The sequence below is a fragment of the Python bivittatus genome, unplaced genomic scaffold (assembly GCF_059951505.1).
Source record: "Python bivittatus isolate LINGU-HERP-01145 unplaced genomic scaffold, Pbiv_v1 ctg000480_np1212, whole genome shotgun sequence".
NCBI classification, from domain to species: domain Eukaryota; kingdom Metazoa; phylum Chordata; class Lepidosauria; order Squamata; family Pythonidae; genus Python; species Python bivittatus.
Genome location: NW_028277075.1, coordinates 19,303,289 through 19,329,607, shown reverse-complemented (window position 1 = coordinate 19,329,607; position 26,319 = coordinate 19,303,289). Strand labels below are relative to the sequence as shown.

Sequence of the window (26,319 nt, the reverse complement as noted above, 5' to 3'; positions counted from 1 at the left end):
CAGCCGGTTGGCGAGCCCCTCTGCTCCGGAGAAAGACAGCCACCGCACATCGCAACCACCTCCAGCGGGACCTACCTTCCTGCCGCCCCGTACCTCAGCTCCGGACTCTGCCTTCTATCGCTCCAGCAAAACGACGAGCTGCACGCGAAGGATCCTGCCACGAAGCTCTGGCAAAAGAAAAAAAAATCGGACCCACGAGCCCAAGAAAAAAACTCTGCCTCTCCTCCTCCTCCTCCTCCCCGCTCCTCTAAAGCACTTGGCTCGAGCGGCTCTTACTGCTCTTTCTCTGCCAGCAGAGCGGGGCTACCCAGCTGTGAGCCAGCGGTGGGAGAGGAGCGCCACGTGCCTGCGCGGAGCCAATGGAAAGAGGCAGCCGCGGAACCTTCCTAGTTCTCCCCTCCTTCTGTGCCGTCCCATGTGATCACCGCGAGAGCTTAAGTTCAGGTTTGGGCACCGTCCTGCAGGAGGAAACTGCGAGGATAAGGTGTGGGATGAGTTGGCAGTTCTACGGAGCTGTTGCTCGTGGCGTCTCCTCACGAGCGAGAATGCCACTGGGAACAAGAAGTGAGGTGGAAAAGCTGATGAATATAGGGAAAAATGCGCGCTGGTGGGTTAACAAAGGGAGGGAAGAAGTGGAGCAGTCTTCCTCAAACTGGTGCCCTTCAGATAAGCTAGATTACCAACTTTGGTGATTTCCAGTCTGTGATCAAAACTGGCTGGGAATTATGGAAGTTGTGGTCCACCACACCTGGTGGACACTAGATTGTTGGGGAATGCTGAAGTCATTTGGCATTATTCAAAGTTATGTAGGAGTTTCTGGAGGTCTGGGTTTGTGCCTTATCGTCTATCTTTAATTTACTTAAAAACAAGGGTGTATAAAGATTGCAGTTCTACTATTGCAAGGCACCTTGAAGTGCTCCTCCCTCCCTATCAAGTGTGCATTGTAATGGAGTAGCTCCTTACTCTGTCCACCAACTGGACTGGCAAGATTCTTCTGTGATGGGGGCATGTTGGGCAATTTTAATTGTAGGTGGAAAGAAGAGAATGCTGGTGTGAGAATCAAAAATACATGACTTTTTATACTTGCAAGTAGCTTTAAATAAAACAACTTTTTGGGCATGATTTACACAATATAATTTGGTTTGTATTTATGTTACCAACAATTAAGCAAGATTTCAAATTCTGGTTGGTGCTGATAATGGTTGCTGTTCCAGTTTCATGCAACACACAAAAGCTTATGTAAACCGACAGTAGTAAAATTATAGGCAGTTGGACAGTCTTCAGATGGTGATTCTGTTAATCATCCAGTACTTGGCATGTCATAGAAACATGTTCAATATTATAGTTTTTCAGAAAACTCTGAAAAGATTGTTTAGTAATAGCAGAAATGCAGGCCTGCCCAATTGTCCAATGTTTGCTGCCTACTGAGATTAAATAGTTTTTTTCTGATTCTCATGTATCTGAGAATCAGCTCTGTATTTTATTGTTCATAAAAATGTAGCCTGTGAAAATTGTATCCTAGGAAATGAACTAAGTTATTAACCCATTAACTAAAGAGTAAAATATTTCATATAAGGGATGTATCCTTAAATAAAATATAAAGATAAAATAACATCTAGAAATAATTCAGAATGGCTTACAATGAATAAAAATTACAGGGGGAACAAGTTAAAACAGCATTAAATGCTACTATTCTAAAGAGGAAAAGTCAACTTGCAGGGGGAAAAAAACCTACAAGCCAGCATAAAAGCAATATGCATAGGTAAAATGTGTCAAAAGACTGGGGAAACTTAAAAAAAAATACTTGCCTGACATCAAAATGCAGAAAAGCAATTCCAAGTTCCTAAGGAACATATTCATAGGGTACCAAACTAAGTCAGCTGAATTCTGCCACACCTCAAACAGAAATAACCTATTAAGACTTGACTTGCTGCAAATCAGTTTAGTTAGGTTCTGTACATGCAGGTGTATGTATGTAGGGAAATGTCCTGCACTTTTAAATATAGCTGTTGCCCAAAAAACTATTGCAATTTAATGTGATAATCTCTTTAGTGCTATAACTTTAGACCAGGTTTTCTTAACCTCAGCAACTTTAAGATGTGTGGACTTCAACTCCCAGAATTCCCCAGCCAGAATTCCCCATGGCTGGCTGGGGAATTCTGGGAGTTGAAGTCCACACTTCTTAAAGTTGCTGAGGTTGAGCAACACTGTTTTAGGCCATGCTCCAGGGATCTCTCTTAAAAATACTATGTATTGAATAAGAAACGATACTTCCAGAGTAAAATCTGCCTCTATTACTAAATGAGAAATTTGTTTGTAGTTTATTTTAGTTTCATGGAATTTGTTATGCTGTTTAGTTAGTTATGCCCAATGCTGTACATAGATGTTATAGTACCACTTTGTCTGAACTGGAAAAAGCTAAGTAAAATTGGATTTGGTTAATACTTGAATGGGAGATCATTAGAAATTTCAGGATTGTAGACTCAGCTAATAAATTAAAATTTTTTTTTACCAGAATAAGACAAAGGCAAACTGCTTTATATGGTTAACCAAGAAGACATCATGGCTATGCCATATAACAGTATTTCTCAGCCTTGGCAACTTTAAGATGTGTGGACTTCAGCTCTCAGAATTCTGGAAGTTAAAGTCCACACTTCTTAAAATTGCCAAGGTTGAGAAACACTGCCATATAGTCACTAGGAGTCAAGCTTAGCTCCAGATGTTACTTAGGTATGAATATTTGGAAATCCCCTATAATCCATTTATCTTAGTATCACTCTACTATATACTGATAGTATTATCTGTGAGTATTAAAAGGAAAATTAACTAGTTTTAAGATTACTGTATAGTGAAAATGTAATTTACAGATAGAACCAAGGTATTAAGTGAGCTAATTTTTCTTGGGGTTATAAAACACAGAACATCCCAAACTGTGATTTAGATAGAAATTAAGATTAATTTTTATATTTTAGCTACATGCAACTAATCTTAAATGTATCTAATATTTTTAATTCAGTAATGAGAAAAAAAGAGGACTATCTCTAAGATTTTTATAGCTATTTGACTTTAGTAACTTGTCAGTTGTACCATTATAAAAATAGAATTGTACATACTGAGAAGCTATAACCATTTTGCTGTTTGCTTTTATTCAAAGGCACGGCATTTCAGTATTACAAGATAGACTCTTTTTCTTCATCACTGGATTTACTGCCATTTAGAATAAGTGGGGCAAGTTTATCCTAATTAATATTATTTACTTGCTTGTTCTGAAATATGCTAAAATAAAAGTTTAGTAAATACAACAGATTCTACTTATTGAAAATGCATACTGGCTTCAGAATTTAAATGTCACAGTTAGAAATATTCAAAACTTTGTGCTATTTTTTAAACTCAAGCCAAAATGATAATTTCCTAGTTTTAACCCTATCTCTGCTGGGCTTTATACACCCAACATTGTGCACTTTTACATTATTTTACAAGAGTAGGAAGTGCCTATCAAAAGCTATGCTTCTGTGCTCATGCACTCCTGTGGCTTGGACTAAATCCCAACTAAAACCAATAGGATTTACATCCTGTTGCAATATATCACTGCACAAGTATGTCGCTGTGTCTGCATCATGTCTATTCTGAAAAAAATGTTTCAAAAATTTCTCAGATCATTGCTATGCAAATCCACTGCAGCCTTGGTCGTATTCTTCTGGGTTTTCTTCTGTTATTTCAGGAAGTGACACCGAAAAGAGGCAGATTCACAAACAAATTATAGTATTACAAAGAGCATAGCAAGCCTTTTGTTCAGCTCTATATCAGAGTCAGTAACAAATAAGCAGCCGTGTAAAACAAAACTCTTGTTCACAAGGGAATCTGGTACGACAGCATCATAAAACAGAAGCTTCAGTAGTTTTCAGCCTCAGCAAAAGTCGTAATACCCAAGAACATTTTAGATACAATTGTTCTTTTCTAAGGTATCCATGGAGCATACAAAGAAATACAATTATAGATAAAAATGTTCTGTTAATTTGTTTTGTCTTTTCATGATGGTAAAATGCTGCCATAATGTCTCTCCTTCCAACCCACCTAACAAGTCTCTTGTGTCTTTAGAAATTGAGACACTTTCAGCTGATGGCAATTTAAATGTTTTTGAAAAGAAATAAACAGTGGACAGATGAGGCATCCTAAAAGAGCTTTTCCTAAGATGTGGGGTGAAATGAAGGAAGCTGTTTTTATTTCTGGGTTTTTTTTGCATTGCTATGGAGAATTTTATGGGGGTAGAGGCTCAACTTTGCCTCAGGGACCTAACCTTATTAGCTGTCCTTGGCTGGACAGTTGCCCTGGTTTTTGATTGAATATGTCACTATTTAAAGGTATTTTCAGGGAGGGACGAGACCAGGAAGGAAATAATGCTGAGTTTGTATAGTTTCATCTAGTAATGGAGAATATTTCTCTTTTACCATTACTGCTACCAATCCCCCATTTCTTGTGGTCTTCCTGTGGTTATACATGCTAGAGAGGGATAAAAATGAAAGAATATTCTCTCCAGAAATCAAAACAATTTTTTTTTAAATTTCAAACTCTGAATCAAAACACAGAACCAACTCAATTTTCAATGTAATGAACAGATGAGACACAAACAGACCTGGATATTGGATGCAGATACAATCTTTATCCTTTGCCATAGTTTTACGATGACATAGCTCCCTAGAAACTGCTGGTATGGCTATGCAACATCCCTCTGTATGTCTTTGACAATTTTACAGCTGAAAAATCTGAAAATAAAACTTCTACAGGGGTATGGACCTTGGAGAGTTGTGGCAAATAGCTGGCAGCTGGACATATTCAAGTTTTGTTTTATAATTTTTTTGCTGTACAAAAACCTGGCAAAGCTAGCTGCTCAATCATGTTTCATTCAAACTATTAAGGCTGTATATGCTTGAAAAATGATTTGGAAGAAGTGGTTTAGATCTTGTGCAAACATAGCATCTCTCTGCTATTTATTAAAGTAGGTTGATTTTTTGTTCAGGTTTCTGCACAAGCCTAAAAAAGGTGCTATTGATTTTAAAAGCTGTATTAACTTTAATGAATAGATTCCTTAAACCAGCAGAAACTTTTTTCATATTCATGCGGAGCCTAAAGGTTTTAGGTTTTTTCAGTGAATAGGAGAGAGGTGTTCACATGAAGTCTGAAGTGCTTCTTCAATCCAAGTAATGGCCAAAGACTGTTTAGCCTTAGAAAATGCAGAAAAACCATAATGAGGGGCATGGAATTTAATATATAAATTCCATGCCTCTCATTATGGTTTTTCTGCATTTTCTCAATTGTTAGTGCAGTAGTTTTTATTTTGCCTTCTTGTGATTAAGCTATAATTTTTAACCATTGTATGGAATGAACAATGTAGTACATTGTACTAGCAACAAATGAGGCTTAATAAGCCTGGTTTTGCTTCCTTCCTGGCACTGCAGAATTAAAAACAGAGGGTGAAGAAGCATTTGTTGTATAATTGAAAGATCACAATACACAGCTGAAGGGGCTGCGTTTACTTTGGGGTGACTAATGCCAGCCTGACCTGACCATATCAATTCAAGTGTGATCTGTAATAAAACAAGGAAGCACAACATAAAACATTATGTGCCATTTGTCCATCATACATTGTTGTTAATTACAGCCAGTGATTATTATATTAGAACCAATGGTTCTTATATTAGTCATATAAAGAAGGCAATTATCAGTTCATGTTTAGAAGGTAAGTATGTTGTGTAATAGATTATATTTCATTAACTGTTAAATTAGCTTGCAGTTTTAAAAACACCCCTGCTAGTAAAACAGGTAAAACCTCAAACCACTATAGACCTTTAAGTGGGAAGTGTTCACTTAACACAGCTCCCCCAACCTAGTCTTTTTCTTGTGTATTGGACTACAACTCCCAAAATTCCCAGTGACCATCAGTTTAACTGGTGGGAATTTGGGGGACCTGTTATCCAGATCAGCTGGATAACACTAAGTTGGGTTTGACTGATCTAATATAGAGTAAACTTGTCAGATAAATTTCTAATTTATTATAAAAACTTTTTAGAATTGGAAAATGGTGCTTTTGAACTGTAATAACTTCAAAAGCTTCATGTATTCTAGGTGTTTTGCCTTCTTTCAAAAACCTGCAATCCATTCATTACGTTGCATATAAGAGGTGTAACTTCTGTTTCAAGCATGCTATTTTACTGAATTGTATAAGGTTTAAGGGCTTATAGAGGGCTATATAAAATGTAATTGTCCTGAGTGAAAGGAAGAGCTGAAAACTAGGTCAGACAGTATACACAGTGTGGCTAAATGGAATAGAAGTGTATCCCTACCATGCAGTAACAGCCTCCAATTAGTGATGGAGAAGGAAAAAGGGTGAAGGAGAGATTGTCCTGTAATTGAAAGGGCATGTGTAGTAACTCAAAATGAACTATATAATAATCTGCTTTTTTCTCATGGGATTATAAAGCAGGAAATTGTCAAGCCCCTAATGGTGAATAGCACAACTTGTATGTGTCATCAGTTATGTAGGCCTTCAGTGGGGTTCCCATTTTTGCCTTTGTGTGTGTGTGTATGTGTTTTTTTTAAAGTCCCAAACCAATACATTGACAGTAGGCTGAAAGTGCTCCTCCAGCTTCCAGAAATTGTTCTGCAAAAGAGGCTTCTGTTTTTCTGTCTCTTCTCCAGGTGTTTCAGATGTTTTACTTTCAAGCTTTTACAGAGCTTGATACAGTTGTTCCTTCATCACAGGTTTTCCCACCATTCTGTAGCCCCTCTGATTATACATGTTTCTTGACCTGAAAAAGTACTGTGGGAAGAGTTCCCTTATGATTTCTTCCCAGTGGAAAGAAGATTGTTTTGTGAAACATAGGATATTCACACACAATCTTACACCACCTAAAGTAACTGCAAGAAATTCATACTTCACCCCAAAAAGTATGTTGACATTTTCTTTCTGTTGAAAAGAACATTAGAGGCAATTCTGCTTTGATCAAATTGAATGAAAATAGTAAAAAAGAAAACATGTTCAGCATAATATACTTGTCTTGAATTTAGCTTAACTGCATTCTGTTTAGGCTGTTCTGCATTGTTATATGTCCAATATTGTGATACCATCTGTATCAACCATCTGCTTTAAACCTGCCTTTTTATTCTGCCTGTTTAAATTTAGAAGTTTTAATATCATCAATAATATAGTGATAATAATATCACTGTTTTTGGTGTGGCTTGTTTTCATGAAAGGTTCTTAGGATAAAGAAACAAGTGCCTTTGTTAGGAATCATAAACACTGTGCCTTTTGAGAAAGAACAATGTACTTGTGCTCCTTTCCCAGAAGCCTGGAAAGACACATCTTTCAGACACATGTCTGATTGCTGTGTTAGATCTCTTGGAAGCATAATCTTGGCAAACTAATTTCCCAATATTCTTCTTCAGTTCCAAGGTTAGAAGAGACCTGCTGGCACCAGGGGTAACTTAATCTAATGTGTTCCTAGTAATGCCCCCTACATACCAGGGTTTCCCAAACTGCGAGGTGTACCCTCCCTTGGGGAGGTATAGACAGAGTCCAGGGGAGGTGTGAAGAACCTTTTAGTTACATTGTTACAATATATCCACCTTTCCCAAAGTTTCATTGTATTGTTTTCATTGTTCATTTGTGTTCATTTTGGAGTTTAGATTTTTAGGGGAGGTGTGATGGCAAAAATGTAAGAACCCCTACTATATATGATTGTTTTTCAGAGTAGTTCTGGAGGTGGTATCAGTCTTAAATTCATCTGCAAGCCTAATAATTGGAGCTTGGTACCATTTTCACACTTCACCAATACTTCCCAAATTGTAATTGTTCCCCATTTGTTTCCAAACTCAATTCACAGTGCTAGTTTTGATGCTTAAAGGCCTCGAACTGGAACTGGAACTGGAAAATTTGAAGGACCATTCACCTTTACAGATGTCTGCCCAACACAGAGACCAATAAGGGAGGTCTTTTGTTTGTTTGCTCTTCTATTTCTAGATAGTCTTCTGAGTAGTGTTGTGAATAGCTACTGATTATTCCACAGTAGAATATTCCTTCAGAGAAGCTTAAATAATGCATATTTGGACTTGGGTGCCAGGCAATTATTCTCCATTCCCAGGGTTTATTAGGTCAAACTGTTTTATCTCTTCTCTTACTTACAGTATATGCTGCTTAGAAGTCTGCTGCATTCTAAATTGACTTTGTAAAAAATTGTTTTTACTGTGAGGTTTCTTTTTTGTGGGGGGAACTTACCCAGTGATTTAATTGAAGAGAAAGATAAAAATATCAATACAAATAAATAAATGGCGTAGATCAGCTATGTTGAATGATAAATTCTGTTAGCACCACCAAGTAAGCTGGAGTTGGTAGTTTTCAAGCTTCACAGATGTATAGTGATGCTTAGTTTGTGAACCCCTATGAAGTTTCAATATTCCTACATAAATGTGACCTAAAACTTGATCTCTTCCTCCACACTTGATAAAGAGAGTCCAATTAAATAAATGAGTAAAAACATTATTCTTGTTCATTTATTCATTGAGGAAAATGATCCAAAGCTACATATTTTTACTAGTACCCCAAATCCAGCCACCAGAGTTGGATGTGAAATGATGGCTCTGAAGGTGGGATGTATTATCTAATACATCCTATGGTCCTTATACTGGATTTTATAGTTCTCCATGTGTGCAACCTTGGATTCCAATAGAACACTATATAACTGACCAGCAGATCTGAACTTATAAAAGCCTACAATTTAATATTCATATTTTATACACAAGAATCACTTAATGAGACATGAGTGAGTAGAACAAGGTCAACCACAGCAGAATTACTTGTTTGACTTGTTATTGTACTTTACTGTTGGGAGACAGAAAGTCTTTCTAAGGAATAATATTACACAGATGTATTCAGCTGTTCCTCCAAGCTATTCCAGAAGTGTAGGACTTACAATCTTGCAATTATTCTTTGAAAATCAAAATCCTAGCTTGCTTGCATGTCTGAAAGCAAGAATTACATTATTTTATACGTATCTCTTTATCTCAGTACTACATAATATGAATTATTGTAGTTTATAATATTGTATTTTGTTGCATATTCTATAAATAGAAGAGGGGTAGCACACAAGAAAAAAAATTACATACTTGACAAATATAAGAAATTTTAATGCACAATTGGATTCCTGAAGTTTAGTATTGGCAGGAGGAAATAATTGCAAATTCACTAGAATTGAAAAGACATATCTACAGTCTAGAATCTGGAAACATCAAAGTCATTTATATATCATAATACCAAGATTTCTTCTGTGTAGCTATCTTTTTAGATTATCAAAGACTTTCCTGGCCAAGTTATCCTTAAATTACATGATCATCATTTTTAAAGTTTCTTTTTATGTAGTCCTTTGTAACAAAGATGAACAGCTGAAAAATACTGCCATTTACATTCAGTGACTGCTACAGCAGAGCTCATTAATTTTCTTTCTAAGGTTCTGTCCTAAAGGCAAGACCTTTTGCTCGCAGAAAACATGAATTAGTGAAGAAATGGTGGTTCTAGCCACAATTTCCTTTTAAATAATTTCAGTTGGGAGCCCTAGTGAGTAGATTTTTCAACTTTTTGGAAAGCTCTGTCTTTGCATGTTAAAGGCAGCAGGAAATAGACTACCAAACTAGAAATAGAATTCTTCATCCATCCACCGAAATGGTAGGGAAGTAGGCAGAAGCCAAAGAAGTTGAAATATTTAATTAGTCCTAGGCATGTTTACTCGGGTGTAAATCTGAGTTTGTATTCATGGAATTTGCTCCTTCATAAGAGTATATAGCAACCTTCTCCAATCTGGCATACTGCAGATGTGCTGGGACTGTGTATTCCAGACAGTGTGACTAATGGCTACTATGGCTAAGAAGTTTAGAAGTTGAAGTCCCAACACATCTGGAGGATGCCAGGTAGGAAAAAGATGTTATATAACATTGCAGTATATCATTAATACTATGTTATGCTAATGATGTTAAGTTGAACCTGCTTCCCTAAAAAGGGAAACACCCAAACTTTCTATCCAATTCTGCAATGAGAGAAGTTAAATAAAGAGAAGAATTATATGGATTATCACTATCTTGCCAGATTTTGTTCTGTGGGAGCCAATATCATTATTTTAATGATGGTGTTTATTATATTTCTCTATGCAAACACTTTTGACATGGAGCCAGAAGGTTAAAATCTTTCTCAGAAACAAAAACACAGCTCCTTCCTTCCTTCCTTCCTTCCTTCCTTCCTTCCTTCCTTCCTTCCTCCCTCCCTCCCTCCCTCCCTCCCTCCCTCCCTCCCTGCATCCCCCAGGACTCTACGTGGTTTACAACATCTCAATCCCAATAAAAACCAAAGGATGGATGGATGGATGGATGGATGGATGGAAGGAAGGAAGGAAGGAAGGAAAAGAAAAGAAAAAAGAAAGAAAGAAAGAAAGAAAGAAAGAAAGAAAGAAAAAGGATCATCCAACATGATGTCCAACATTGCAATATATTGCAAAAAGATTAACATGACAGCCCACGCTCTTCATGAAACTGAAATAATATATCCAAAACACCAAGTACACTAAAAAATAAAAAAGTTTAACTGAAAAATGTGAATGTCAGGCAGCTGTGAACCTCACCTTCAGTCATAGAAACCTCCAGGCAATCAATATATAATGTTAATGTAATGTATAAGAATTATTACGTGTGCCACACACACTCCATGTTCTTTTTGCATCCCTTAATAGGAGACTTGCAGTTTTGTTAAACCCGTTTGTCTTCCCATGCCATCTAAACTAATTTGAACATTTTCTATAAACCAGGATTTCAAATCACAGGAAAGCAGTGCTTGAATCTGAATTAGTATTCCAGGGCTGCCCATTAGACATGACTGGGTATGGAAGCCAACTTGGCTTAAAAATGCACAAGGCTTATCCAGGCATTGCAAACTGTTATGTATTGAAGAGAACATGGGGTTGCCTCCCACACAGTCTTTCTAGACAGACATGGAAAATCGAGACACAGACTGGAAATAGGCTTGCTGAACACAGTTACCGCTCTCAGTGCAATCATTAACTGACTATGGAGATTGTATGGAAGACTCAATTGTGTTAAAGCAAATACAGTCAGATTATATTTAACTTAGGAACTCTGGGTACTGGGGTGGATTTTGGTACTTATTATATGTTTTCTAAGAAAAGATTGTTACAGACTTTTGTCTATTGAGATGAACCATAAGTAAGAAAACAGCTTGCAATAGTTACAAGAGATAGTAAGACTCCACTATGTGACACACTGTTTTTTTCCTAGAACATTTTGTCCAGTTTAATTCTAACCTTCATTAGTATATTAAGATATGTGCAATGATGGTCCAATATAGCTATGTGTGTTCAAAAGTCAAGTTCAATAATAGTCAAATTATAGGTCACTCTTTAAGTGATCAGAGTTCATATATAATGTCCCACAGATATTAAATGGTGTTTATGCCCTTCAAAATTATGAAAAAGCAAGTGGCTGGCTGAAAGATATTTTGCACTTATTTAAGCTTCTGCATGTTTGCAGTTCATTAAAGCTTCATGCTGCAGTCAGCAGGAGGAAGGAAGGAAGGAAGAACAGACACCATAGGTTCAAGAGATCCTGCTAGTTGAGTGACAGCTCAAGAATATTATGTGTCACTATCCAAACATATAATTTATTCTCTTGAATTTAAATAGAGAGAAAAGGCCAGATCCCTGGTTATTTTTTAAAAACAAACTTAGTAATTGAACACAATCTGTTAGGAAGATCTCCGGTGCAAACACTGTTGAAATAAATGGAATCTGTGCAAAAGTGAATAGCCATTGGTTCCAAATATAGTCTGTGTTTCTTTTTTATTTTTTAAATAGGGCATGTACATTTCAAAGAGAATTAAAAACAAAGATAAGAAAATGCTGCTGTGCAATTTCCCAGCCCTAATTTACTCTGGATGTCAAAGACAAATACATTTCTATAAAATTTTACATTTGTTGGTGTGCTGATACTATGATTTGATTTTTTACCTCCCTGTTAATGTGCCCTCAGTTTAATCATATGCTTCAATCTACAACAATTGAGGGCCTAAATTAAATCTCCTAGAGCAGTCCTGTTATTTAAAAGTCTCCTACTTGGTTATACTAAATTAGTTGGCCTCACTGACCTAGGACTGTGTTGTCATGCACAAGAGCATCTGAACTAGATGTACATAGTCAAAAGACACTCCAATTACCAGATTTTACACTTCTTCCTATAACAGAGGAAGCAAAATATATCTTCCACATGCACATACACCTGTGTTTGAGTTATTCCAGTGCAGTGTTGTCCAAACTTGGCCACTTTAAGATGAGTGGACTTCAACTCCCAGAATTCCCCAGCCAGCATGGCTGGCTGGGGAATTCTGGGAATTGAAATCCACTCATCTTAAAGTGGCCAAGTTTGGACAACACTGTTCCAGTGAATTCAGAAAGCACAAAGTGTCAGGGCCATATTACAAACTGCATTAAATGTGTATTTGCAATGAACGTGTCTTAAAAAATGCAGATAGCATCCATTGGAACGATAAACTAATAATTAAAAGAATGATGAAGGTAAATTTAAAATCTAATAGACATGAGGTAAGTGCTTTAGAAACCTTTTGCTTTCCAGGAAAATCCTTATTAGTGGCAATTTACTCTAGATTGTTTCCGGGAAAGAAATGATTAAACTTCCTCTTTACACCTATTGCACTCCCAATAATTATCAGCACCAGTACCCTTAGTTATACTATTTGTGTAATTGAAATCTGTACATTAAATGTAAAGTACATTGAACAACATGTATAAAAGCTAAGCGAGAGATGAACAGGTTAAGTACTTGGAAGGGGCATCCCAGGGTTATAGGCTAGACTGAAATGTAGAAAGAAAAAAAAAGCCTTCTCCAGAGAAGGGGAAAGAACGTCATTTCAAGGCTGTTGCCAGGGAAACTACATGAGTCAAGAATCAAGCCTGACTGGAGAGAATCTTTACATTATGTTTTGATATCCTTCCAGTTGTAAGCACCACTTCATCACTTTTTGAGATGATAACACTTTCGTATGCTTCAGGTTCAGACCCATCAGGGAGTCGCTCACATCCTGGTGACAGCCCAACTTGATCCTTTATATGTCGGCAACAGTCTGCCCTTAATTATTTTTAAAGTAAGATGAACAAAGCTATAGCTGTGAGGACATCGGCTAAAATAGGCTAGTTCAAATGAAATGTTCAACAGCGTTTAGAGCATTTGTCAATGAAGCCATTATTTGCAACTACATTCATTTGAAAAGCTATAGCCAAAACCAATTTTATCTGTTGCTATCCCTCGAAGGCTAATGCAGGCTACTACGAGCCATGGCGATGGGATGATTGCAACCTTGAAATCTTATTTTTGTTTACTCATTCAGCTAAAGCAATGTTCCTCCAGTCTTGGCAACATTTGGCTCATATATAGCAGAAAAAATCCATTTCTTAAAAGCCATGCTAGTAGGACAGCTCTTAAAATTGGTTAGTACAGTGGTACCTCGGTTTACGAATTTAATTCGTTCCGTGACTCTGGTCGCACCCCGAATTGGTCACAACCCGAAGGAAATTTCCCCATAAGGTTCAATGTAATTACCGTTAATCCGTTCTGGCATGGAGGACAGGGAGGCGGCTATCGCTTGGAGGGAGAGTCCCCCTCCCTACGACCACATGTCAGGGGCAGAAAATGGCCGCGGACCACGTGTCAGGGGCGGAAAAATAGCCATGGACCACGTGTCAGGGGCAGAAAAATGGCCACGGACCACGTGTCAGGGGCGGAAAAATGGTCGCGGACCACGTGTCAGGGGCGGAAAATGGCCGCGGACCACGTGTCGGGCGGAAAATGGCTGCGGACCACGTGTCAGGGGCGGAAAAATGGCCATGGACCGTGTGTCAGGGGCGGAAAAATGGCCGCGGACCGTGTCACGGGAGGGAAAGTGGCCGCAGATCCAGTTCGTAACCTGAGGCGGAGTTCGCAAACCGAGGTAAATTTTTGCAGCCAGAGCTGGTCGTAACCTGAAAAGTTCGTTAACAGAGGTGTTCGTAACCCGAGGTACCACTGTAGTTGGCAATAAAGAAGCGTGTGTGTTTTATCAGAAAGCATTTTTGTAACCTGAAAATACAGTGTTCACATGGAAGGCCCAAACCAAGGGCCATGACTCTGTCATTCAGTATTACCATCTGTTGCCTTTGATTGCAACCTTATTAGATATTATGCATCTCACTTTTGAGAAAAGATGCATTGAGTTACGTTGCTATGTATCCTAGAAATGCTGTAACATATTGTTTACGTGAAATACTCACAAGAGACAAAGAATATCCAATCCATGAATGAATGCTTCTTTCAGGTTGGAACCCAATGTCATCTTCTGTTTAAACAACTGTCCAAACTATAATTCTTTATTTAACAATTAATGAAACTAATATTTCATATATATTAATTAAGGTTAAGCAAACATTAAACCTGATTTCTTATTTATTTGTTAGATTTATATAAAAGAAATCTGATTGATTTGTTGATTGTATTTTGTTTTATGGAGCGGGAATTGTATACTGTTTGGAGTCAGTTGTGATTGGAGCAGCCTACAAATCTTGTCAATAAATATTATATCCTGAAGCATTCCCTTCAGGAATTTAGGGTGACTTACAAGGGGAACTCCTTTAAATTAACCTCCCAACAAAACCCATCTGAAACAGGTTGGGCCAAAAAAGAGTGACCAGTTCAAACTCACCTAGTAGGTTTCCACAGCTGAAGATGAACATATATTTTGCAGGACACCATAATATTCTCCTAGGAGGCACATGGAATGTATTGAAACACTTAGGCTGCAGTTTGTTTGCAAATGTAAAATACCTAATTTTAGCTTTTGAAGGCAGCAGATGATAGTCTGATATAGCTCATGTCATTCAGCCTATTCACTTCATGAGAGACTAACTCATAGGTTATTTTTGATCAAATTTCTCCTTAGCTGTTTCTTTGCTATTCCAAAGAATATAGTGCTGCCGTCTAGTTCAGTTTGGTAGATCCTTAAATGACGGGGAAAGGTAATTCATTTACTAGTGCGCTACATTTGTTTTAATACATTTTAGCATTCTGGATTGTCTGTTGTTCCTTATTTTAGGATCACATAACCTTAAAGGTCAGTACAGTTTCCCCTAGAGACAGGCCTCTCTGGGCTCTGTACCCATGCACTAGAGGGTGCAGGCATACCTCTAATTCTGCAAAAGTTTACCTATGCAGTTGCATCCTGTTATTCAAAGCAGGACTGCAATATAGAACAAACCCATTTTCCAAATGGATGTTTTCTGGTTAATGTGAATGCAGGGTATGAATGGCCATCATTTGCAGTAGGAAACTGACTGGCAGGTGAGACATTGGTCTATCTACCCTGTGGCGTTCATCCTTATTGGAATTCGTTGTCTTTTTTTAGTTCATCCTATATTTGTGTGATATATGATGTTGTTGATTTGTTTTGATGTTACTGTGTTTTTTAAATTTAATTAAGGTACAAATATTGGGATGAACATTGCTGAGAATTATTCAAGATTGCTTAAAAGGTGTGTGTGTGTGTGTGTAAATAAATAGATAGATAAGGTTGGTCTTTATAGTTAATCAAAGTCCCATTTTTTTCATTATCATTCTTGACTTTCATCACTAGTGCTTGCAGATCGTTTATATTTTCAGCTACCAGAATAATGTCATCAACACAATGCAGGTTATTGATGATCCTTGCTCCAAAAAACACCTCATCTTCTTCCATCTCAGTCTCCCTCAATATATATCAAGATATAGGTTGGATCAATACAGATAGAGTATATCTCATTCCTTTGCCAATCTGGAACTAATCCCTTTTGTCATGCTCTATCTGCACTATCCACATTGTCCTGCATATAGGACAATGAGATGTGTGGGATTCCCATTTTCCTAAGGACATTCCATATCTTGACATGGTTGATTCAATCAAAAACTTTTCTGTAACCAATGAAACATGTATTGACTTATTTTAGTATTCTTTGACTTTCTCAGATATCCAGTGTGCATCAGCAATAATGTTTCTTGTTCCTTGGCCTTTTTTAAAGCTAGTATGAACGCCTTTTCTAATTAGGGCTGTAACCTATATTGGCTTATCCTAATAATTCTTTTCCTAGAATGTGAAATTTAGGACATTGTACAATACTTTGCACACTGTTAAATCTCCTTTCTTTGGTATTGGTAGATAGTGCAGATGGAGAGTGACTTTCTTTGGTATTGGTATGTAGACTGACCTCTACCAATCTGCTGGCCACAGTGTCATTCTCCAGGCTTGCTAGCATAGTTTGGTTAAAACCTTTACTTACTCTTCTTCTGTTACTGTAGATATGCCATCAGTTCCTTGACCAAAGTGCTAATCTAACTTCATTTTCTAGTACAGGTGGTCCTCACTTAACAACCATTTGTTCAGCAACCGTTCGAAATTATGATGGCACTGAAAAAATTGACTTATGACCCGCGTCCAAAGATATGGCTGTTGCAGCACCCCCATGGTCGCATGATCAAAATTCAGGTGCTTGGCAGCCTGCCCACACTTATGACAGCAGGGATGCTATAACTCCTCCCACCTGCCTATCTCATCCCCCCCCCCCACATCTATGCTCTTTTGGCTGCCCTGCACAGTGGCACTTGGTGGCAACGCTGGGGCTGGGGCTGAAGTAGAGGCCCGAGGCCTTCAGTCTCAGCCAGCTGCCACCACCCCCAGGCCTCAACTTCAGCCCCAGAGCCACTGCTGCCACTGAGAAATGCCACCTCAAGTCCCACACCGCTGGCCTTTGCTGCCTTGTGCCATTCCCCAAGCTGTGCCTCTCATTCCTTCCCTAAAGCCATTGTCCTGGTTCCTTCCCCAAGCAGCACATCCCATACCTTCTGCAAGCCAGCGTCCCATTCTTTCCCCCAACTGCGTCTCTCATTCCTTCCCTAAAGCCAGTGTCCCATTCTTGTGAGACCTGGGGAAGATCAGAAGTTTTCCAAAGGATTACAAGAATGGGATGCCAGCTTGCAGGAAGGAATGGGACAATGGGATGATGGCTTTAAGGAAGGAACAAGAGGTGTGGCTTGGGGAATGGCATGAGGCAGCAAAGGCCAGTGGTGTGGGGCTTGAGGCGGCATTTCTCAATGGCAACAGCAGCCTGGGGGCAAGTGGCAGCTGGCTGAGACTGCTGAAGGCCTCGGGCCTCTACTTCAGCCCAGCTCTGCTGCTGCCACCACCAAGTATCGCTGTGCAGGGTGGCCAAAAGGGCATAGATGGGGTGGGAGATAGGTGGATGGGGGGAGTTGCAGCACCCCTGCAATCATAAGCACTGCTGGGCTGGGCTGGGGTGGCTGAGGCTTTGTGTTGCACTGCAGCACTCCCCCCAACTTGCACGTGGCCTACACCGGGCATCCCAGGGTCTCCCCCAACCTGGTGATTAATATAAGTAGTGGAGATAAATCAACTATTTTCATTGTACAATCATTGTACAAACTGATAATTGTATAAGCAATATGGGAAATGTAAAACCAATATCATATGGCCCACATGCAGGAAACGTTTTCCTGTTTAAATGCCAATTTTCTACCTGCCAGTATTTAAAATAATGCATTGGAACTGCAATACATTATCCTTTGAGGTTATCCCAGGGACCATAAATGCACTGGATTTTCTCCAACAAATTCAAAGAGAGCTTTCCAATCTGAGGAGGAGAATCTAGCACCTAGATTGAGGCCAGTTGATTCTAATAAAGAAAAAAATTCAATGTTAGGAAAGGTCAAAAGTAGCCTTGCTGAAGAAAAGGCCAGAAAAGACCCAAATAAGTATGCTGGAACTAAGGCATCCCTTATAACTGGTCTCTTGATATACTCCAAAAGTAATGAAGAAGGAGACCTCCTGAAATGCTTCCCAAATCTATTCTTGAAGTGGGATGGATTTCTTAAAAGCAAAACAAAATTTAGAGAAGGGAAAGAGAGACCCAAACTCCAAGCTTTTTACCTTCCTTACTTCTGTCCTACTAACAGGAACCTGGAAATATGCTAGGAAGCTGGACATTCTAATGTTAGAGCCCACTGAAGAGAGCAGTAGGCCTCTGCTGCTTCACATATATAAATACTTAATTGTCATACATCTTGCCTAGTTATATCATGATAATCTATTCTCACATAGATCAGTCCACAGGTAAAATTAATAGACTTATTTTCTCGAAATACTGATTAACAGAATGAAGTATGATGTTTTCTTAATTGTAGAGGTACAGCATTATCTTGGATCTTCATTCATTCCTTGAATTATTGCAGACCTTCATCGCCATCCTGTGAAATGCAGATAATTCTGGCTATATATTTTTAAACTTGAATTTAATTTCTGTGCAGGTAGTCCTCGATTTACAACCACAATTGGAACCAGAACATCTGTTGCTAAGTGATACAGTTGTTAAACGAGTCGCACCTGATTTTACGACCTTTGTTGCTGTGGTTGTTAAGCAAATTACCTTGGTCATTAAGCGAATCATGTGGTTGTTAAGCAAATATGGCTTCCCCTTTGACTTTGCTTGTTGTAAGCCACCTTGGAATCTCGCAAATGGTGAACACATGACCCCACTATGCTGCAGCCGTCGTAAATACATGCTGGTTGCCAAGCACCCAAATGTTGATTACGTGACTGTGGGGATGCTGTGATGGTCATAAGTGCAAGGACCAGTCATAAGTCACTTTTTTCAGTGCCGTTGTAACTTCAAATGGTCATTAAACAAACAATCGTAAGTTGAAGACTACCTATAGTTGCGTATTGTATTATTAAACCATAGATGAACAAGACCATATGATATAAATGTTCACTGTATCTATGGCAAGGCTTGGGTTTTTGTTTTGTTTTTTTTAGAATAATATAATAAATAAAATGTGAATATCACAGTGTCCAATAAAGCTACCTCAGACAATAATTAGAGAAGGTTTTTTTTCTGTTTATGCAAAGAAGCAAGCAAGGTGGAGTAATGTATAAACAGATTCAATCTGAGCATTTCACAAACTTTTGATAACCAGAGCATCGTTTTTTGTATATTAAACATGGAAATGACACTTCACCTGATTACCTTCTCTCCCAAATCAGCAGACATTTTACTGGAAGCTTCAACCTGATTAAGTTCTTATGTTCAGATGTTCACCTAATTATACTGATACGTGAGTTTTCCATCTTTCCCTTTCCATAAAGGATGAGACTTTACTTCTGGCTTTTCTTTGCATCAGAGAATCGTGGTATGTACAATATATTGTGGCCTGTGTAATAATTTCCACATATTGCCAGGCAGAGAGGACCAGACAGAAATTAGGGATCCTTCTCTTTCCTAGATTATTTATTTCCTAAATTATTTATTTAATTATATGGCATGCTAATGAACATATTTTCTTTCATCACAGACATTTTTACTCTCTTGAAGCAAACTAGGCTGTAGGGCTGTAGAGTTTGAGAATTACCTTATGTGATTGTGGCTCATTGAGTCCAGTGGAAACTAATGGGTTATGTCACTTAGTCATTTGAGAAAATGACTCAGCTCAATTTTATTTCACAGATCACTTGAAAAATGCTGGAAGACTTGGCAGATCACTTAATAACATCACTGTTGTTCTGCAAATCAAACTCTGTATCTAGTGTATGTTTTAATAACCATACTTTCACTTTTCTACTGTGCTATGTATGTGTGGTTTTAGGAAGATGGGGATGTCATAGCTTTATCAGGGCTAAATGTTTTTCTGCAGGCCTTTAAATGAACTACAGAAGTGATCATCCAGAAGTTCAGATGCACTCTGGGGAGCTTGTATTATGTGCAAGCCTAATTCCTGGTTCTAAGACGTCCTGCCTGAGGTTAGTAATAACTGTTTCAATGATTTTCAAGAAAATGTGCTCAGGAATGCATGAATAAATGACATTTTGCTATGGTATTTGATTTTTTATGTGATGGTGATACATCCAGTTTAATGTCAGTTTGTCTTGAATTATTAGGCCTGTGCAAGGCAGCTTTGATTCATCTCAGTGAAGCACTTTGCATTGCAAAGGCAATGTGATGTGCCCCGTCAAAGTGGTGAAACAACACAAACTGTGTATTTGTTTATTACCAACATTTCTATGTTGCTCCATTCCAGGTTGTCTCTGAACAATGAGGTGCTTTGTATCACCTTGCAGCCTTGACCAGCACTTGGTCAAGAAGTGGAAAAGACTTCTACATATGTTGACTGGAAGTGTTAGAAGAAGCTTTTGTATGGTCCCTAACATAAAAATCATTTCTAGCTGTTGCAAGACAAGAGAAAGCTGTAGAGCAGATGAAGTGGGCTCTTAGAGGGTCATGTTGCTTTACAATACAATTTCAAGGTGATGTTTTTCTTGAGCCTTTGTAGAAGTGAAGATCCTTGGAGATCAGCATAGCTCAGTTACTTATGATGTATTCTGACCTATGATAGAAGGATGTCCTGACTATGTGAAAAAATCTCATTATATTGCAGTCCTTCAGGTTTGAAGAAGACACACTATTGCACAGTTCATCTGTGGACATGGGGGTGGCTCTGCAGTCCCACTCTGGAAGCACAGAGTCTAGCACAATGGAGGCACTGGAAGTCCATTGCTGTAGTAACTATGGGTGTTCTTCTGTGACACCGCTCATGGTTTTCTAAGTTTTTGGCAGTGCCTGTCTTCAAAGCTGGTGGAGGCTTCATAGCATAGGGCTCACCAGCAGGTTCTGTCAGGTGCTGCAGCTTCTAATTCCCTTGGCTGGATGCCACAGTGGCATAGGGTTTCTTTCACAGCATCTTTGTAGTGGTTGTGTGGTTGACCTTGAGATCTCTTCCCAGACTCCAGTACACCATAGAGCAACTGGCGAGGCATATGGTGGTCATCCATTCTGATGATGTACCCTGCCAACTGTATCTGAGCTCTGATAATCAGGGATTTAATGCTGGTGGACTCTGCACGATCCAAGACCTCCAGGTTGGAAACATGGTCTTATCAACGAATGCCGAGGATGGAGCAGAGAGCACGCATGTGAAATTTCTCCAGTTGTTCAATGTGCCTTCAGTACAGAGTCCAGGAATCATATCCATATAGGAGAGAAGGGATAACTACAGCTTTGTAGACTTTCAGCTTTGTGGAGATATGGATGTTGTTTTGATTGAGGACTCTAATACAGAGCCGCTCCAGTGCCTGGCTGGCCTTGCTGATCCTGGAGTCAATTTTTTTGTCCAAAGACCCATCACTCAAGATGATGCTTCTTGAGTATTTGAAGCTGTTTACACTGGTCAGCTGGATGTTGTCAACAGTGATTTTTGGATCTATGGGGTTGATATTTGGCATGGGCTGGTAAAGTACTTCAGTCTTGTTCAGGCTGAAAGTCAGGCCAAAGAGCATAGCAGTGTCTGAGAATTTGTTCAGCATCAACTGTAGATCACTGTCTTTGTGTGGCAGGAGAGCATAGTCATCAGCAAAGAGGGTTTCTTGGATGACTGTATGGAGGCACTTCATCCGTACATTCAAGCGGCAAAGAACAAAGAGAGAGCCATCCAAATTGGTACCTGATATACACTCCCTTCTTCAGACCCTGGACAACATGTGACAACATGCAAGCAAAGAACAGATTAAACAGGACTGGGACTAGCACACAACCCTGTTTTATCCATTGGAAATGGCAAATGAAGCTGATGTATTGTTGTTATAAAGAACCTGTCCTGTCATTCCATCTTGGAGTAGCTAATCAACTTCATGAATTTCCTCGGGCATCCATAATGTCTCAGGACGATCCAGAGAGCCTCCTTGTCTACAGTGTCAAATGCCTTTGTCAGGTCAATGAAGACAGAGTAAAGAGGTTTGTTCTGCTTGATGCACTTCTCCTGGACTTGCCTCACAGCAAATATCAAGTCTGCTGTACTCCATTCTGGCCAAAAGCCACACTGTGCCTCTGGAAAGTTCCTTCCCAAGATAGCGACAAGTCTGTTCAAGAGAATGTGGACAAAAATCTTGCCTACAATGGACAGCAGTGAGATACCCCTGTAGTTTCTGCAGTCTGATTTGTAGTTCTGTCTGTACTTTGGACTGCAGGTCCTAGCTATTTGAAAAATCTCATTGTACAGTACACAAGTATAAGAAGCTTTTCACTAGGTCCCTTATTTTTGTAAAGAGCCACAATGAGGGCATTGCAAAAATTGTCAGGCATCTCCTCTGTGGACCAAATATCTTCCAAGATATCTTGGAATGCCTGTAAGACGTTTGCGTCTAGTGCTTTGTAAATCTCAGCAGGAATGCCATCCTATCCTGTTGCTTTATTTGAGTTCATCTGTGAGATCACTTTCTTGAACTCATCAGTAGAGGGAGGCAGGTCTAGGGCATCCAAGACTGGCAGCTGAGGAATCTGCTGCAAGACATCATGATCAGCTGTGGATGGCCTATTGAGTAGGTTGGAAAAGTGTTCAGCCCAATGATTTTTCAGTCCTTCCTGGTCTTTGATCAGGCTTGACCCATCAGATGACAGCAGGGGGGAGCATCCTGATTTGGAAGGACCATAAACTGACTTTATTGTGCTGAAGAACTCTCTGGTGGCATGCCTGTCTGCATAGCATTCCACCTGCTCAATCTTTCTCTGCCACTGTTCATCCTGCATTTCTCACAGTTTCATCTGTACTTTGGACTGCAGGTCCTAGCTATTTGAAATGCCTCATTATACAGTACACAAGTATAAGAAATCTTTCACTGGGTTCTGATGTAATATACTCCCCTCTGCAGGCAAGATAGGTATACCATGAACAGCACAGCTGCCCTTGTGAAGAAGTAGAGTCCAGTAATTCATTTGCATCTTTTTCTTTTGTAACTTTTACAGAAGAACAATCTGGCAGTTCTTTGCAGTAATATCAAGAACATTTGTTGGACAGTAGAAAGGATATTCAAAAGCAGTAGCTAAATTTCTGCTATAACAATGTAGACCTAAACTATGTAGAAGGCTAAATTTTGTTCCAGTTTGATTACTGTATTTATTTATATATGTTTTACTCTTTTGTTTCTGTTTCCATTTTTGATCTCCTGTACTTCTTCCTTATGAAAATGCTTATGGTTTGTAATAAACTCATTATGTGAGAAAACATTTTCTGTCCCTCATTCTTCCCCATTTTCCCAAGCAGGAAACCCATCTCTAAGTATACTTAAATGCACAGTGAGATAATCCTGCTTTGATCTGCCTTTTCCTTTTAATATATAGACAGTAAGTGGCATATAAATGACTAAATAAATAAATAAACAAACTCCCAAAGCACTTAGCAGCAGGCAAGCTCGGTTAACAGCGTAGGGCAGTGTTGTCCAAACTTGGCCACTTTAAGATGAGTGGACTTCAACTCCCAGAATTCCCCAGCCAGCATGGACAACACTGGTGTAGGGTGTGCATTTATTGCTGCTGAAAAGATTCCACATGGAACCACTCTCGCTGTCTGGGACGTTATGTAAAGCCTTTATGACCTCTCTTGTGGTGCTGACACAAAATGCACCGTGAAATATGAGAAACAAAGTTAGCTGCAACTCCTGAAGGATAATATATTCCCTCTGCTATAGGAAATGTTCTCAGCTATAAATTAAACTTCACTATCACTGAACAGCACCTCTTAGTGATCTGGCAGTCCTGAATATGAATCACATTAGGATCTTTGAAGTTATATCAATATCCTTTAATAATAGACATCACTCACATATCAGCTGCTTCTCCTCTGGTGCATGATGTGGCATGGCAAGGTACTAATTAATCCTGCTCTTTGTGTACTAATTAATCCTGGTGTTCATGGCCAATTACTTGTTATTAGTACTCAGTTTAAACTTCATTACAGTACATAACATAGGACATTGATTTAAAGCCACAATATTGGCACAAGGTAGGATGACTGCATGAGAAAACTCGCCTACAATGAGCTCCCCTATTCGATGTTTTTGTCCAATTTTGGCTATGAGGAATTCATATTCCAAACTCCCAGACCAATATGCATAATATATTGGCAGGCTACATTATAATAGGAAGTTTTTCTCTATTATTCTTGTCCAGTGTCTTTTAAAAATGAAAATATTTTTCTTACTTGTGCATAAATGGTACAGTATGTCTTGGAATTGCCTTCATTTATAGTACAATCCTGTATTTGACAGCTGAGAAGTCAGTTCCATTCTGTGAAACCCAGGTAATCAACAATACATCTTTTTTTTCTTTTAAATCTAAATTATCAATCCCTTTTAAGTATTCAACCACTCTACTAGATGTATCTAAAGAAATATGCAGGTGATTTTTGTCTGTAAGAAACCAAGTCAACAAGTCACAATTGTTTTCAGGACATAATCCTAAAAGTATCATAGAAATGAACTGACTATTCCAAGCTTAATCAAGCCCTTAAATTCTAACAAAGGTTTCTGTGTCATTTTGAAGGCACATTTATCCTGGTAGGAGCTGTTCTAAACTAAGGGATTGCTTTATCAGATTCATGCTTGATACTTTGAAACAGCAGCTGATAGTCCAGATCTGTAGATAACTCACTACAGAAAGATAGGGTCTCTCTTTGTATATCAGGCCCTCAGCTGAAACTGTGGGTGGTAGGCTGGAGGTCTCAAACCTCTTTCCAAGAAACTCTGATGCTTCATATCCTGGACCTCTCTCCTCCCTTGGGGTAGCAACTTGATAGTCTTGCTGACACTACATATCTTCCAGGGGAAGCATTACATGGCTTCCTCATCCTAAGGGCTTTGGTGCATGTGAGAGAAATAAGGCTGTCACAACTTGTGCTACCTTTCTGGCACTTAAAAGGGAAACAGAGCAGAGGGCAGGAATAAAATAATTTCATGTCCTAATCATGGAAGTCAGAGGCGTATGGCTAGGGAGTTCAATCCTCTTGGGTAATAGGTCAGTTTCACAAGACAAAAACAAAATTAAACTTTACTTTAAAAAAAACAACTTTAAAGCAGATGCTGTGTTCCAGGCAGACCACACAATGCTATTAACAAATGTTTTCTCCCACTGAGAAGGGAAATATTGCAATCTGATATTACAGACTCCCTGAAAAGTATAAATGAAAGTAATTTCTTCTTGCCCAGCCTGAACAATGGAAGACAAGGCTGAGGTATATATTCAATATGTAATTAGTACAAAAAAAAAAAAAATAGAACAGTATACTTACAGGACACAGAAAAAATAAATCAAGAATTTTATTTTACTTTATTTTGGTATTACTATGTCATAATTAGTTAGATTTTTTTTTAAATGATACTATTTTGTCATTGACTGCATTGTAGCCAAGTACTGTTCTTGCTATACTCTTCCTAACTATCAAAGCAACGCCATTCTTTCTTTGTTTTTCATGTCCATTGCGGTAATCAATATGATCTTCTGATTGAAAGGGTCCAATTCTAGTCTATTTCAATTTGTGGATCCTGAAGATGTCAATTCATTTCGCATCAACACAATTTAAAACAATATACAATGCTTTAACAAATCAATGCAGCAGTACTCATTTAAACTTTTCAAATTCTCCACATAATCCTCAGTCCTGTTGTAAATTCTGCTCCCCAAAGTAAAGATGGCCCTTCCCTGTTGTCATTTTGGAGGGAACTTCAATGAACTTCTTTCATCAGGCTTTTGGACCGTAGCTTATTGGAAGTTGCTACTATGATATCTTAGCTAGTTTTATTTTACTGTTTTATTATTGTATTGCAGTTTTATGTTCTGTTTGTTTTTATTTATTGTAAGCTGCCCAAAGTCATATGATTTGTTGTAAGCTGCCCAAAGTCATATGCGGAGAAATAGTGTAAGATAAACAAAACAAACACTGTTCTTTCACTTGTCTCAGCTTACATTGCGCCTTCATAATTACATTTATTATCTAAAATAGAATTGTGAAGTTCAAAACACTTGGAGGTCAAAGTGTTTAATACTGAGTCACACCGTGCCATGATGGTAGTTCTAAGAGAATTAATTAAACATATCCCCTCTGAAGCACAGCCATAATCAAGCTTGAATGGAAAGAGAATTTCTAGGAGGGGAGGTCTTGTGCTGCTATTAATATTGGTAAACATTTCAAAGAGTTACAAAATCTCTTCTTTGACTCCGATGTCCCTTCACAGGTTATAGAAAATATACTGCAGGTCTCTGGGTTTTGGTTTATGCATCTTCAAAAGGAAAGCTATATGAATGCAAATACTTAGGGTGCCAGAGCTTTAAGGTTCAAAAGGCTTAACTTTTTAGCAGA

The 26,319-nt window shown here is 38.6% G+C and overlaps 1 protein-coding gene and 1 long non-coding RNA gene across 2 annotated transcripts in view; one reads left to right on the top strand and one right to left on the bottom strand.

Moving 5' to 3' along the window:
- Window positions 1-375, bottom strand: part of STXBP6 (syntaxin binding protein 6) — a 109,297-nt gene extending 108,922 nt beyond the window's left edge. Inside the window, exon 1 of the mRNA XM_007436975.4 lies at window positions 76-375. The gene's annotated coding sequence lies outside the window, so the exon portion shown is untranslated. The remainder of the gene's footprint in view (window positions 1-75) is intronic.
- On the top strand, window positions 349-23,166 carry LOC148214927 (uncharacterized). The gene is made up of 3 exons (XR_015796983.1): window positions 349-484; window positions 19,831-19,936; window positions 20,215-23,166. It is a non-coding gene; the product is annotated as an uncharacterized LOC148214927 (long non-coding RNA).
- The last annotated feature ends 3,153 nt before the right edge of the window (window positions 23,167-26,319 follow it).